The sequence below is a fragment of the Heterocephalus glaber genome, unplaced genomic scaffold, assembly GCF_053883595.1.
Source record: "Heterocephalus glaber isolate CG9 unplaced genomic scaffold, H.glaber_assembly_v1.0 deba00001532, whole genome shotgun sequence".
Lineage (NCBI taxonomy): Eukaryota > Metazoa > Chordata > Mammalia > Rodentia > Bathyergidae > Heterocephalus > Heterocephalus glaber.
The window spans coordinates 32,475,196-32,487,786 of NW_028258330.1; the positions used below are offsets into that span (position 1 = coordinate 32,475,196).

At 34.1% G+C, this 12,591-nt stretch overlaps 1 pseudogene; it reads left to right on the forward strand.

Moving 5' to 3' along the window:
• On the forward strand, positions 1-3,117 carry LOC147824745 (olfactory receptor 7A40-like; annotated as a pseudogene).
• Positions 3,118-12,591: the final 9,474 nt, after the last annotated feature.

Below are 12,591 nucleotides of genomic sequence, written 5' to 3' on the forward strand. Positions count from 1 at the left end.
ATGGAATAGGAAAATGAGACACAAATTTAAAAAATCTTTCTTCTGGGAATTTCAGAGAACTCCACATTACAACCCTTCTTCTTTGGACTATTCCTGTTTATGTACCTGGTCACTGTGCTTGGGAATTTGGTCATCATTCTAGTCACAATCTCAGACTCCCACCTGCACACACCCATGTACTTCTTCCTCTCCAACCTGTCTTTTGCAGATGTCAGCCTCACCTGTACCAGCATCCCAAAGATGGTGGTGAATATCCAGATCCATAGCAAGGTCATAACTTATGAAGGCTATATCATCCAAGTATACTTCTTCACACTCTTTGGAGTTTTGGATAGCTTGCTTTTGACAGTGATGACCTATGACCACTTTGTGGCCATCTGTAACCCTCTGCATTACTTGGTCATCATGAACCTCAGGTTCTATGGATTGCCAGTGCTGGTGTCCTGGGTCAGAGCTGCCTTGTATTCCTTGTTAGAAAGCTTAATGACATTGAGGCTGTCATTCTGCACAGACTAGGAAATTCCACATTTTTTATGTGAGTTTAATCAATTGATCCTACTTGCATGTTCTAATACGTTTGCTAATGATGTAGTGATGTATTCTGCATCTGTGCTTTTGGGTGACGGTCCCTTTGTTGGGATTCTTTACTCTTATGTTAAAATAATTTCTACTATTCATGCAATCTCATCAGCTCATGGGAGGCATCATGCATTTTCCACCTGTACATCTCACCTCTCTGTTGTCTCCTTATTCTATTTTACTATCCTGGGTGTTTACCTTAGTTCATCTGTTAGTGAAAACTCACAGTCGACTGCAAAAGCCTCAGTGATGTATAGTGTGGTCACACCCATGCTGAACCCCTTCATTTACAGTATGAGGAATAAGGATATAATGGGAGCTCTGAGAAGACTCTTCAGAGGGAAGTTATGAAAAAAATTGTTTACAGAAAGTTCATGCTTTCATGGTACTCTAAGGCTCAGAACTGAACACTGCTTTTCCTAATTCTAATAGTGAAGTAGAATTTGCTGTTGCAATTTATTCCCAGAAGTTGTTACTTCTTGTATTTCAGCTGCTGGATGGAATTTAAACAACCTCATTCATTCGATTTGTACTTTCTCTGATATCCAATATTTTATGTGTCTAATTTTTTGCCAATGTTCTTTCTAATTAAGCACCAGAAACAATTTGGATATTTTCATTAGTCTCACAGAGTGATGTGTTGAACTACTCCTGTTGAATAACACAAGGGAATTGATGTCATTATATTGTTTTCAAATAAAAGAAATTCTGAGACCTCAGCTTTTCAATTTTTTCTCCCTTATTCCTTTCACAATTGTTAACTTTAGTGTTCTTTATGATATAACCTTCAAACTGCTGTTTTTATAGTTGTCTATGGGATATTATTATCCTCCTAATGATATTATTTTCTTATTCTGCACATTTTTCACAGTGGATTGTACATTTCTTGTCAAAAAGTGATAATGAAATATTACTATCAAAAACACATTTAATGTGTAACCTGCACAGAAAAAAAGTTTGTACAGATTGACTGATTTAACGTGGTGTTAGAGAACTTCTTACAAAAGTTGAATTTCATTCATACATCTATGAAAATTAGTTTAATTTTGTACATCTGCTCATTGATGTGGAGTTATTCTTGAATTGCCTGGATTGTTCACAAGCAGAGCTGGTGTTATGCTAGAGACCATGTCTAGAGGTTTCATTCAATGGACTGGAGAATTTGGTGTTATGTTCTACATTACTCAATGTGTCACCTGGGTTAACGTTTTCCAGCACTTTCTAAAAATATGATTACTTTCATTTCTCTGGACAAAATTTTTCTTCCTTTTCAAAGTCTGTTATAAATGTCAAGGTGCTGGTGAGGAAACAATATGTATGAAACTGTAATTTGCATTTATTTATGTTCTAAGCTCTCTGACCTCATGAATAAAGAATAAATTTCACATAAATCTAAAATCAAAATAGTGTCCTTAGTAGGATAATCTCCCACAATTAACTTTTGTTTCATGTGTTTTTTGCTTTGTTTTGTCACCAGTGATTGAATTTAGACTTTGTGCTGCTGAAGCAGGCAGCGGCACCACTGAGCTAAATCCCTGGCTCCTACAATTAACCTTTTTTTTTTTGGTACTGGGGATCGAACTCAGGTCCTTGTGCTTGTGCAGGAAGTGGTGAAACCACTCAGCTAAATCCCCAGCTCTCCCACAATTGAATTTTTATGGTTCTTGAAATGTGTTATGAGCATATCTTCTTTTCCTGAGTTAACATACTTATCCACCTACTCTCTTGTGGTTACCTGGAATGGAAACACACCACTGCTCACTATTTAATATTATCAAAATAAATGCAGACCATCAAGTAATCAGAAATGTTGACTTCAAATATCAGAACAAATGTCCAATATTAAATGCATCAGCTTATTCTGAATATGATCAAGGATATTTCCATACTTTATTGGCTAAGCAAGTGAATGTTGTGTAATAAGTCTTCCCAAAATAAATGGTTTAAGATAAACCTGAGGGATTGTAGGAAAATGAATACATCATGAGACCAAAATGCTAAATGTAATAAATCTGACACAGAAGGTTAGCTATCTCATGGACTGTCTTATAAGAGAAACCCAACATATAAATAATACAGAGACCTAAATTAAAGGTAGATGATAGGAAACAGAAAAGTAGATTTGGTGGAGATCAGAAGGGGATTTAGGAAAGAGGGAAATGGGAAAGTGAGAAGAGAGAAGTAATAACAATCGAGACATAATATGTGTATGTATGAATTCTACACAATGTATGCATTCATTATGTAACACAAACATACTAATAAAATATTTTCTTTATTATATAAAAGTATATGCTGGGAAGTTTCATGATCCTTTCTGGTTTGCTCATGTTTTATATTCAGATCTGAATCTACTAATGGTACTTTGGTAATCTATGGTGACATTTCCCAAATGTGCTGCTAGCTGTCTTTGGGGTGGTTGTTGGAGTGACTACTGGCCTAATCGCTTTGTCCTTGTCCTACAGCAGGCTATCTTGGATTGCTCACAAGGCTGAGACCATGTTATGATAGAGATCAACAAATACACACTAAGACCCCTTAAGGCACACTTCACCTCCACCATAAACTAGTCACTAAACTTTTTAAAATCTTATAACTAGTTAAAAGTCAAATGTTGTGAAGTAGACTTTACATATCAATGACAAGAATATCAGAATCACATTGAAAAACCAAGGAATAATGAGAAAGTTGGAGACTCAAGGTGATTTCTAAAAATGTTCTAAAACAAGTATAATTCATTGCATTGAGATTCTTTTAGGCTCAATCTTGAGGGGTGATTCCTTCCACCTCCACCTTTAACAGCTGGGTTATTTTGTTCCTCTTTTTTGGAGAAGAAAGTGATAGTCCAAAGACAGGATTAATTGAAGCTAGGAAAATTCTACTTAAAAAGGTGAAGACTTTTCAGGTATAAATATTTCCTTTTCATCCTTCACCTCTATTTCACCAGGTTTAGACCAAAAAACATTTTTTCTTCCAAATACTTGGGTGACAGAATCTTATGACTCACATAACAAGTAATAGTATTGAATTCTTCATAACTTAATAACTATCTCATCTATAGAACTAGCTATGCTAGGAAGGTGCCCCCTGACTACAGCACAGAAATTTACCTAACATCCTATCAATACTGGCACAACAAAATTGTTTCTTCTCACCTCAGGGAATGTTTTTATGATCAATCACAATCATGTATGAACAACTGTTTAAAACACAAAGTCATTTATTTAATTATATTTATTTATTAATTTTTGGTATTTTGAGCTAGAGTTTCATTATATAGTGAAGGGTGACCTTGTACTCCCTAAGTAGCCTAGGCTGCCCTTGAACTCACCAAAATCCTCCTGCCTTAGCCTCCCAAGTGCTAAGATTACAGGCATGCACCATCACACATGGCTAAAACATAAATTCTTGTCACATATATTTTCTGATCTCAACAGAATAAACACATGTATGGAATTAAATACATGTCTGTTAGCAACTAATGAGTCTAGAGGAAATTTTAAAAATCAATTAAAATATTTCTTGATAAATTATTGGTGGGAATGTAAATTAGTTTGGTCGCTAGGAAAAATCTTATGTAGTTCTTCAAAAATACTAAAAATACAACTACCATATAATCCAGACATTTCTCTTTGGTATGCCAAAGAGGCAAACTGTCCATATTCACTGTAGCTGTATTTATAGTAGCTAAGATCACTCAAGGTTCTCATCAGAAGATGAACTAATTTTTAAAACCTGGTATACGTACAAAGCAGAGTACTAGTAAGGCATAAAAAATGGAATTCTATCATTTGCAGCAACATGGATGGAGCAGTAATACATTTAGTGAAATGAAGCAGACGCAGAAAGGCAAGTGGCCTTTAATCTGTCATATGTGGGAGCTAAAATAAGTTTGCCTGAAAGTGCAATACTGAGATTGGGGAGATGTGTCTAGGGAAAGCGGAAAAATGTTAGTTGCATTTTATAGGTGCGCATTATATTCTGGTGTGTAATATCATACTTATGTAAATTTATATGTAATTACATATATAAATATATTTATATGTCATAAATGTTCAATAAAAGTTAAATGTATTAAAACTTTGTGAAACAAAGTAAAATGTAATCACACTATGCTAAACCAATAGAATTCAGCAAAAACAGTAAGAAGAAATTTTATAAAATGATGAGCTAAATAAAAGCAAGAAAGATCTCAAACAACCTAAGAAGCAAATTCTGGAACTGAAAAGAAAGAACTCAAGCACAAATTTTGTAGAAGGAAAAAAAAAATTAGAGAATAAATAAACAAATTATGCATCCTCCAAAAAAGATTCAGCATAATAAAACAAAACCAAAATGTTGGGTGCATTTTTTTAAAAAAATAAAGCAAATGGACAAATTTTTTCTAGACCAGCAACAAAAGAACACCAAATCAAATAAATCAGTGATGAAAAAGAAGCCATTACAACTCATTCCACAGAAATACAAAGAATCATCACAAACTCTTATAAACAAATATACACATGAGGTAGAATACAAAGAAGAAAATGAGAAATTCCTAGGCACAAGAAACCTACCAGTATTGAATCATTAATTAATAGAAGGTGAGAATGGACCAATAACAAGTAACAAGGTTTGGTTAGTAGCAAAACATCCTCCAAAAAAATGGGAGCGAGAGAGAGAGAGAGAGAGAGAGAGATTCTTTCCTGAAAATTATCAGGCTTTTCAGAAATAACTAATTGTTAAACAATTCCAAGATTTTGCCAGGTGTGGTGGCCCATGCCTGTAATCACAGCACTGAGGGGGCTGAGGCAAGAGAATCACTATAACATACTTAGACACTGTCTCCAAAAAAAAAAAATAGAAAACAATTTCAAGTTATAGAATCAATTTCTCAAAATTCCTTCACTCATCAACTCATTCAGCTTATCTGTTATTTGAGAATTATCCCAACGTCTTTCTACTTGGGCTGGAAATACCCTGATATCAAGCCAGATAAGGACCCAACAAAAAAGAAGAAAAACAAACAAGCTAGGGCAATATCCCTGATGAACATAGATGGAAACCATTACCAACAAAATACTAGCAAATGGAATTCAGCAGCATCTTGAAGATTATAACTATGATCAAGTAGGATTTAACCCAGGGATGCAAGAATGGTTCAACAGATGCAAGTTAATAAATGTGATTCATCACATCAAGAGATGAAGGACAAAAGCTGTATGACCATCTGAACAGATGCAAAAAAAAAAAAGCATTTGATAAATTCAAATTCCTCCATAACAAAAACACCAAAATAGACATAGAAGGAATTTGACATGACTAAGAACAACCATGCAGGAAACACCATACAGAACAGAGCTACAGTAGAAATGTATCCCCTAAGAGCTGGAACAATGATGCTAAATTTTAACACTATTTTTTAGAGTAGGGATGGTCATTAATGTTTATTTCTGGTGGTGATATCTCTGATTGTTTCTATGGTATGTTTGACTTAAAAACTGGTATGAGCAGGATTTAAAGCCAAATGTGTGTGAGTGTGTGTGTGTTTAAATTTTATCAGTACATGTATGCAGAATATGCATTTTACAGTCATCTTGGGGAGCTGGTAAATGTACATCATACATCTTGATTTTTTAACCTCCTTCCCATTCCTTCCCTCCCTCCTCCTCTCATTCCCCTCTCTTTACAAAGTACTGAAAATCCTAGACAAAAAAATTAGATTCAAGAAAAAGTACCAGGAATTGAAATTTGAAAGAAAGAAGATAAATTGTCACTTAAGAGGGTTCTGGGGAAGGTTGGAAAAGGGTAATTGAAAAGGGGGAAGGAGGAATAAAAATGTTCAATACGCTATATGTATATGTAAAAATTCCCCAAGATGAATATAATGATTACATATTGCAAATATATACCAATAAAAAGGAAAAAAACCTTAAAGACTCTACAAAAATTATAACAAAAAAATTCAATAATTTTCAATGGTGCAAAATCAACAGAAAAGTCAGCAGTATTTCTAAATACTAGAAACAAAAGAAAATAATTTAAAGGATTCTTTTCACAGTACTTACAATAATATAAAATATGTGTATAGTACTACTCTTTTAGACTCAATAACTTTCTTCATTTCATTTTTCCTGAGAACAAGATGTGAAAATACTTACATGACTATATTCCATGTTCTCCACTAAAATACAAACTACAAATGAGCAAGCACTTTATCTGATTTGTTCATATTTTTATTTTCACTGTGATATGGTAATATCTCTACTTTTACATAGATAAAAATTAAAAGAAAAAAAGAATTGTTTTTTAAAGAAAGGGGAAATAAAACCAATCTCAAAATAATTATACCACACAAAAACTAACAAAGCAAAACAAAATAAAAAGAACTGAACCCATAAACGAGTTATAAAATGGAAACCGTGTAACCACATAACAAAGGTTAATAATTAAATGGCAAACACGGAGGCACACAGCAAATACAGTATCGCGTTTCTAGGATTTTTCACTGTGTAGAAGATCCTCAGTGATTTTGTTAGGGGAGCCCCCAGTGAGGTCTCAGGATATTGGCGGCATCTACCCACTAGGTGGCAGTAGCACAGGACCAGTTGAGATTACCAATGTTCTGCAGATATTTCCAAGTGTCCATTAAGAATATCTTGACTGTGGATGAAACAACCTGGATACAGCATGGACCTGGAAACATTTGAAAACAGCTCCAATTAAAACCTTTTTAATGTACTTGCTATGTAATTTTGAGTTCATCACTTACCCTCTTGAAACACATAGCGCATACAGAGTGAGGACATAATGTGCTGATCATATAGAATAGTTTGTATATTTCAAATGACAGGGTCTCACTATGTTGTTGAACTCATCTTGAACTCCTGTGCTCTAATACTCATTCTGCCTCCATGTCCTGATAGTTTGAACTACACATATGCAACACTGTACTCAACTGAATGGACTTTTATAAGGAAAAATAAGAGAATATTTGTAAATTTCTAGACTTAAAGGACATGTACAAAAAGATTCAAACACATTACTTATAATTAGCAAATGTTTTGTAAATGCAGTACTAAAAGACAGCACTTAACGTGCGCCATTAATGTGATTTTCCTAATTGCAGTGGGGAAAAAAGACATGAAGCTAAGAAGTGTGGTACTCATTCTTTTATCATCAAAGAACCATAGCTCTCCTCCTTGTTGAAGAGAACAGCAATATTCTGGGGATGGAAGTGGAGATGGTGCCAACATAAGTCAAGTATTTGGAGACCCAAGGGACCTAATCAAAATACTTGCCTAGCTGTCAGACTGGGGAGTCACATTTAATGTAGGATTCCAATAAGTGTTAGGAGATTAAAGTGCCAGAAAGCAAAGAATTGTAGGAGTGATGAACACTTGATTTCCTTGACTTCCAACCTTGTCTCCAGGGACCAGAGAATCTGCAGGGGAAAACTATCCTTCTGGACCAGAACAATGTCTCATGGGGAATGATGTGCCCAGCAGTTGAAGTATCAAGAGAAAAATGTGAGCAGTGATAAGGTTTAAGGAGCCCTATGTATTCTCTCTGCTACTGACCCCCAGAATGAGCTGCCTTGGGCAGGGAAGGACATGGTTGTACCCTTCAGAGCCCTAAGTCTGGCTCAGAGATCAATGCTGGAGTTGTTCCTCCTGTCTCTTCTGGGCACCCAGTTTCCTCTCCATCTTTATTCAAGGAAGAGTTAGGATTTCCACACAGAGACCTTTTTCTCAGAGATCTCATCCAAGTCAATCTGAGAATCCAACAGTTGCTGCAGGAGGGGTTCAGAGATTGGAAGACACCAACTTCTAGGTACCTGAAATCTTCCAGAACCAAGCCACCTCAGCCCTGCACTGTGAGATTGCAGTTTGCAGGGTTGTTTGATGGCTAGCCTAATTAATACATTATTATATTTAGTTATGATTTTAGAAAGTGAAGTGTCAATTGAACTCAGCATCTTAGGGTTATTGTTGGCCATGACATGAATGTAATGGAAGCACAGTTAGAAGAGGGAATGAGAGGTTGATGTTATTTCTGTAAAAATAAAACATGTTTCCAAGGATCTTTTCAATTATGGGAAGTAGATAAATCAGACTACAGCTATGGAAGGATATAGAGTTAAGTGAGAGTATCTCATTTCTTAGTATTATAGGGCACTTTTGACTGTGCTGCTCCATTGAAAAAAAAACCAGTGTATTTCTTCCAACTATGGCCTGGTAGGAAGAGTTTATATTTCATACAAATTACACTACCTGCTATCATGCTTTGCATTGACAGTTAAACTTTTATTTAGTAGGTAAAATATGATATACTAGTGAAAGTTTTGCAATTGTTTCTTCATCATGGGATTGAATAAGAGTTTCTTGGGTCTTTACCTTTTCTATTGCAAACTTGTTATGAACATTTTTGCTTGTGTATTATTAGTATATGACTGTGACACATAATAATTACATTCATTTGATGAGTTGATACACACACATATTGCACTTTATTGTTGTCTTTATTCCATTCTTTGAAACTTAAGAATTGAGCTTTTCCACCAAATCTGTTGCTTTCAATTTTGTTTATAAGTGTCTGAATTGAGAGAAATGTGTGAAAGCTTACAAAAGTTATGTCATCAAATATAATTGCTGATTCTATCGTATTTCTCTCAGTTAAGTAGAAAATTCATTTGCATGATTCCAATAAATAACATATATCTATACAGAAATACACATTTCTAAACTGTGTTTAAATCTGTTTTCCCTATTGTGCCTTTTATGATTACATCTATTTTTAAAACTTACATTAATTCAGGCATCACTGGTTGCCTTTCCACATCATTTGATTATAAATTACCTTTACCATCATGAAGGTATTTTAATCTTTATACATTTACATAAGGTAAAATTATACTTTTAGATACTGCTACTGGGATTTCAAATAATATTTTGGGTTTTTTTCTAAGGTTTTTGCAATTTAGTCTGAAGTTAGTGTCTGATGTTAATCCTGTTAAATAATTATTATTTTGTAATTGTGTAATGTGCTTGTAGTTTTTATTCCATTTTTTCATATAGTTGTTTGGAAAGCATGAATTTAATTATATTTTCACTGCCATTCGTCATCCCTTAAGTTCTTAGATTCTTTCAAAATTTCTTTTTCCATATGACACACACATTCACACTCATGCCGTTTTCATTAGGATGCCTGGCTAAGCTCCCAGATAAACTAAATACTTTTTACTCTCCATGCAGTCTTCTTTCCAGTTTGTGCTCTCCTGAGCCTCCTGCTCAGTAGTACCCCTAAGAATTTTCTCCCATCCGTGATAGTTATGCTTAATAGTTTCGCTGACTGCATTATACTTAACATGTACATTTTAATGGTATTTCATATCTAAAGCTAATTTTAAAGCTATATGAATTTCAAGTGATTTTAATATATTATTCTGTGTCAATTTTTCAAAGAGAATTTTTGCCCAGAAAATGTTTTGGTTTTATTGAGTTAAATGTCTATCTTCTTGTATATTTGTTCCTTATCTAAAAATATTTTATGCACCTGAATTTTTAAACTTAGTTTTCTTGATGTATATCCAAATCATAGAGTTTACTTTCATATTGAGCTGCTTAAAACCTCTGACTTTTCATAAAGTATCTAAGCTGAAGTACCAAATTTATTTTCTTTCAGAAAATAGCTATGAATCCCATCTTGCTGTCATTCAGGATTTTCCAAGCAATTGAAGAATAATATCACTTAGGATAAACATCTATATGTATGGAACAAAATTCTTAATTAATTCAACACATAATAACTGAGTATCTTTGTGTGCCAGAATCTTCTATAAGCAGTGCATAATATAAACTTTATGCCTAGTTATTTATCAATGTAATTATAAATCTATATTGATGTCATTCTATTATTGCTACTTTATATCTAATTATAGCATATGTTCAATGCTTCATTCAAATTTGTTTAATGCAACTGCTTTATAACCACCATATTTTATATTGTTAAAATTCTTAGGGGTACTACTGAGCAGGAGGCTCAGGAGAGCACAAACTGGAAAGAAGACTGCATGGAGAGTAAAAAGTATTTAGTTTATCTGGGAGCTTAGCCAGGCATCCTAAAGAAAACGGCATGAGTGCGAATGTGTGTGTCATATGGAAAAAGAAATTTTGAGAGAATCTACGAACTTAAGGGATGACGAATGGCAGTGAAAATATAATTAAATTCATGCTTTCCAAACAATTTTTCCCCCACAATTGCTTTTATTTCAAAACATCTCATTTTCTTTATTTTTTTCTAAATAATTCATATTTAATCACACACCATTGTGAAAAGAAAGATGAGCAATGCAAGTAAAGTCCCTGCTCAATTGTTCTTCACATTATATTAGCTAGGAAAGAGTACAATAAAATAAACATGTGTTTGGTGTTATGTTCTAGGGACCTATCACAGGGAGATGTTTATTTAATGTAAATGTTTATGAACTTCCTGCACAGTTTCATAAATATGATGCTGGGAAACCACCACTTGTTTTCTGAATACCAGAACTAGTTCTAGAGTGTGCAAATGGAGTTTCCCAATATAAGATCCCACTTACAAGCAGAAGCTAGAAAGAGTGGGGGGGGTAGAGGGAATGGAGAGAAGATGAGTAATGGGTAAAGGAAACAGCTTGATAGGAGGAATTATTTCTATGCTCTGTAGAAAGTAGGGTAATGATGGCTGACAGCTACTAATTGTGTCAGTATTTCAAAATATCTGGTAGAGAAGATTTTGAATGTTCCCACATGAAGAAGTAATCAATGTTTAAGGTGATTGAAATATCAGTTATCCTGATCTGGTCATCACACAATGTTTAAAAGAATTGAAATATATTACAGTACTCCAAAAATATGCAAAGTTATTGTGTCAGTTAAAAATTGAGGCAATATTTTTAAAGAGATTTAAATGGTAAGCTTAAGAAGAAAAAAGGAAAGAACCTCACAGGAACAATGAGAAAGCAGACTTTCTCACCTAATATTAAATTATACAAAGACCATTTGGTTAAATGAATGTACCCCAGCCACAGGGAAGGTAATTTTTTGGTGTCTCATGAAAAAATGCCAAAAAATATTTTGTTCTTCATTCTACATTTTTATTTCTGAATTGTTGGATTCTTTTCTAAGCTTACTCTTTATTTTCTGTTGTAGTTTTCAGACTGTGTGTTTCTTCATAACATAAATTTTCTTTTGGACAAATGTATTTTTGATGTTTATTATTTTGCTGGACATCATGAACATATACCTGGAATTGGAATTCCACCAGAAAGATGGAAGCCTGCTCTTCCTTATTGTCTCTCAGGGACCACCTGTGCTTATTAGGACTGTTCCTCTCTCTGTTCCATATGATCCCCCTCATCTATTTTCTGAGCATATATTTGCTTCTGTGAAAACAGGACAGATACTTCCCATAACAATATAGGGTCCCATAGTTACACATGATGAGATATTGATGAACTGGAATTTCTAGATTCTATTTCTATATTCTTAGGAAAAAGTTAATTTGATGATAACTTGTCTCATATCAATTTATTTCTAATAATGTAGTTGGGGGTAAGATGAACATAATATATCTACAGTGTGCTCTCTGTGTGTGCATATGTGTGTATGGGTTTGTGCACTTTTAGTGATGAAGATAATTTCAGAGAAGGGCTTTCTGGACACAATATTCACATAGATCCCAACATATGATGATTTGACATATGGTTTCTTGCTTTTATGATGGAACAATACTCATATGAAGGAAATTGCACTCTACTGTTTTTGCTTTATTCACATTAGTAATATATGTTATCATACTCTTCCACAACGCTGCATACCTGCAGCAATCAGTCAGGCACAATATCACAAGAGAAAACAACCTAAGACTATGGTGTACTCTGTTACTAAGCAGGATTTTTAGAAGGTAATATGAATTAAATGCTTTTTGACTTATGTAACCTCAACCTGCAAAGTTTAAATCAGGATATAATCCTGTCATAAGTCAAAAGGCTCT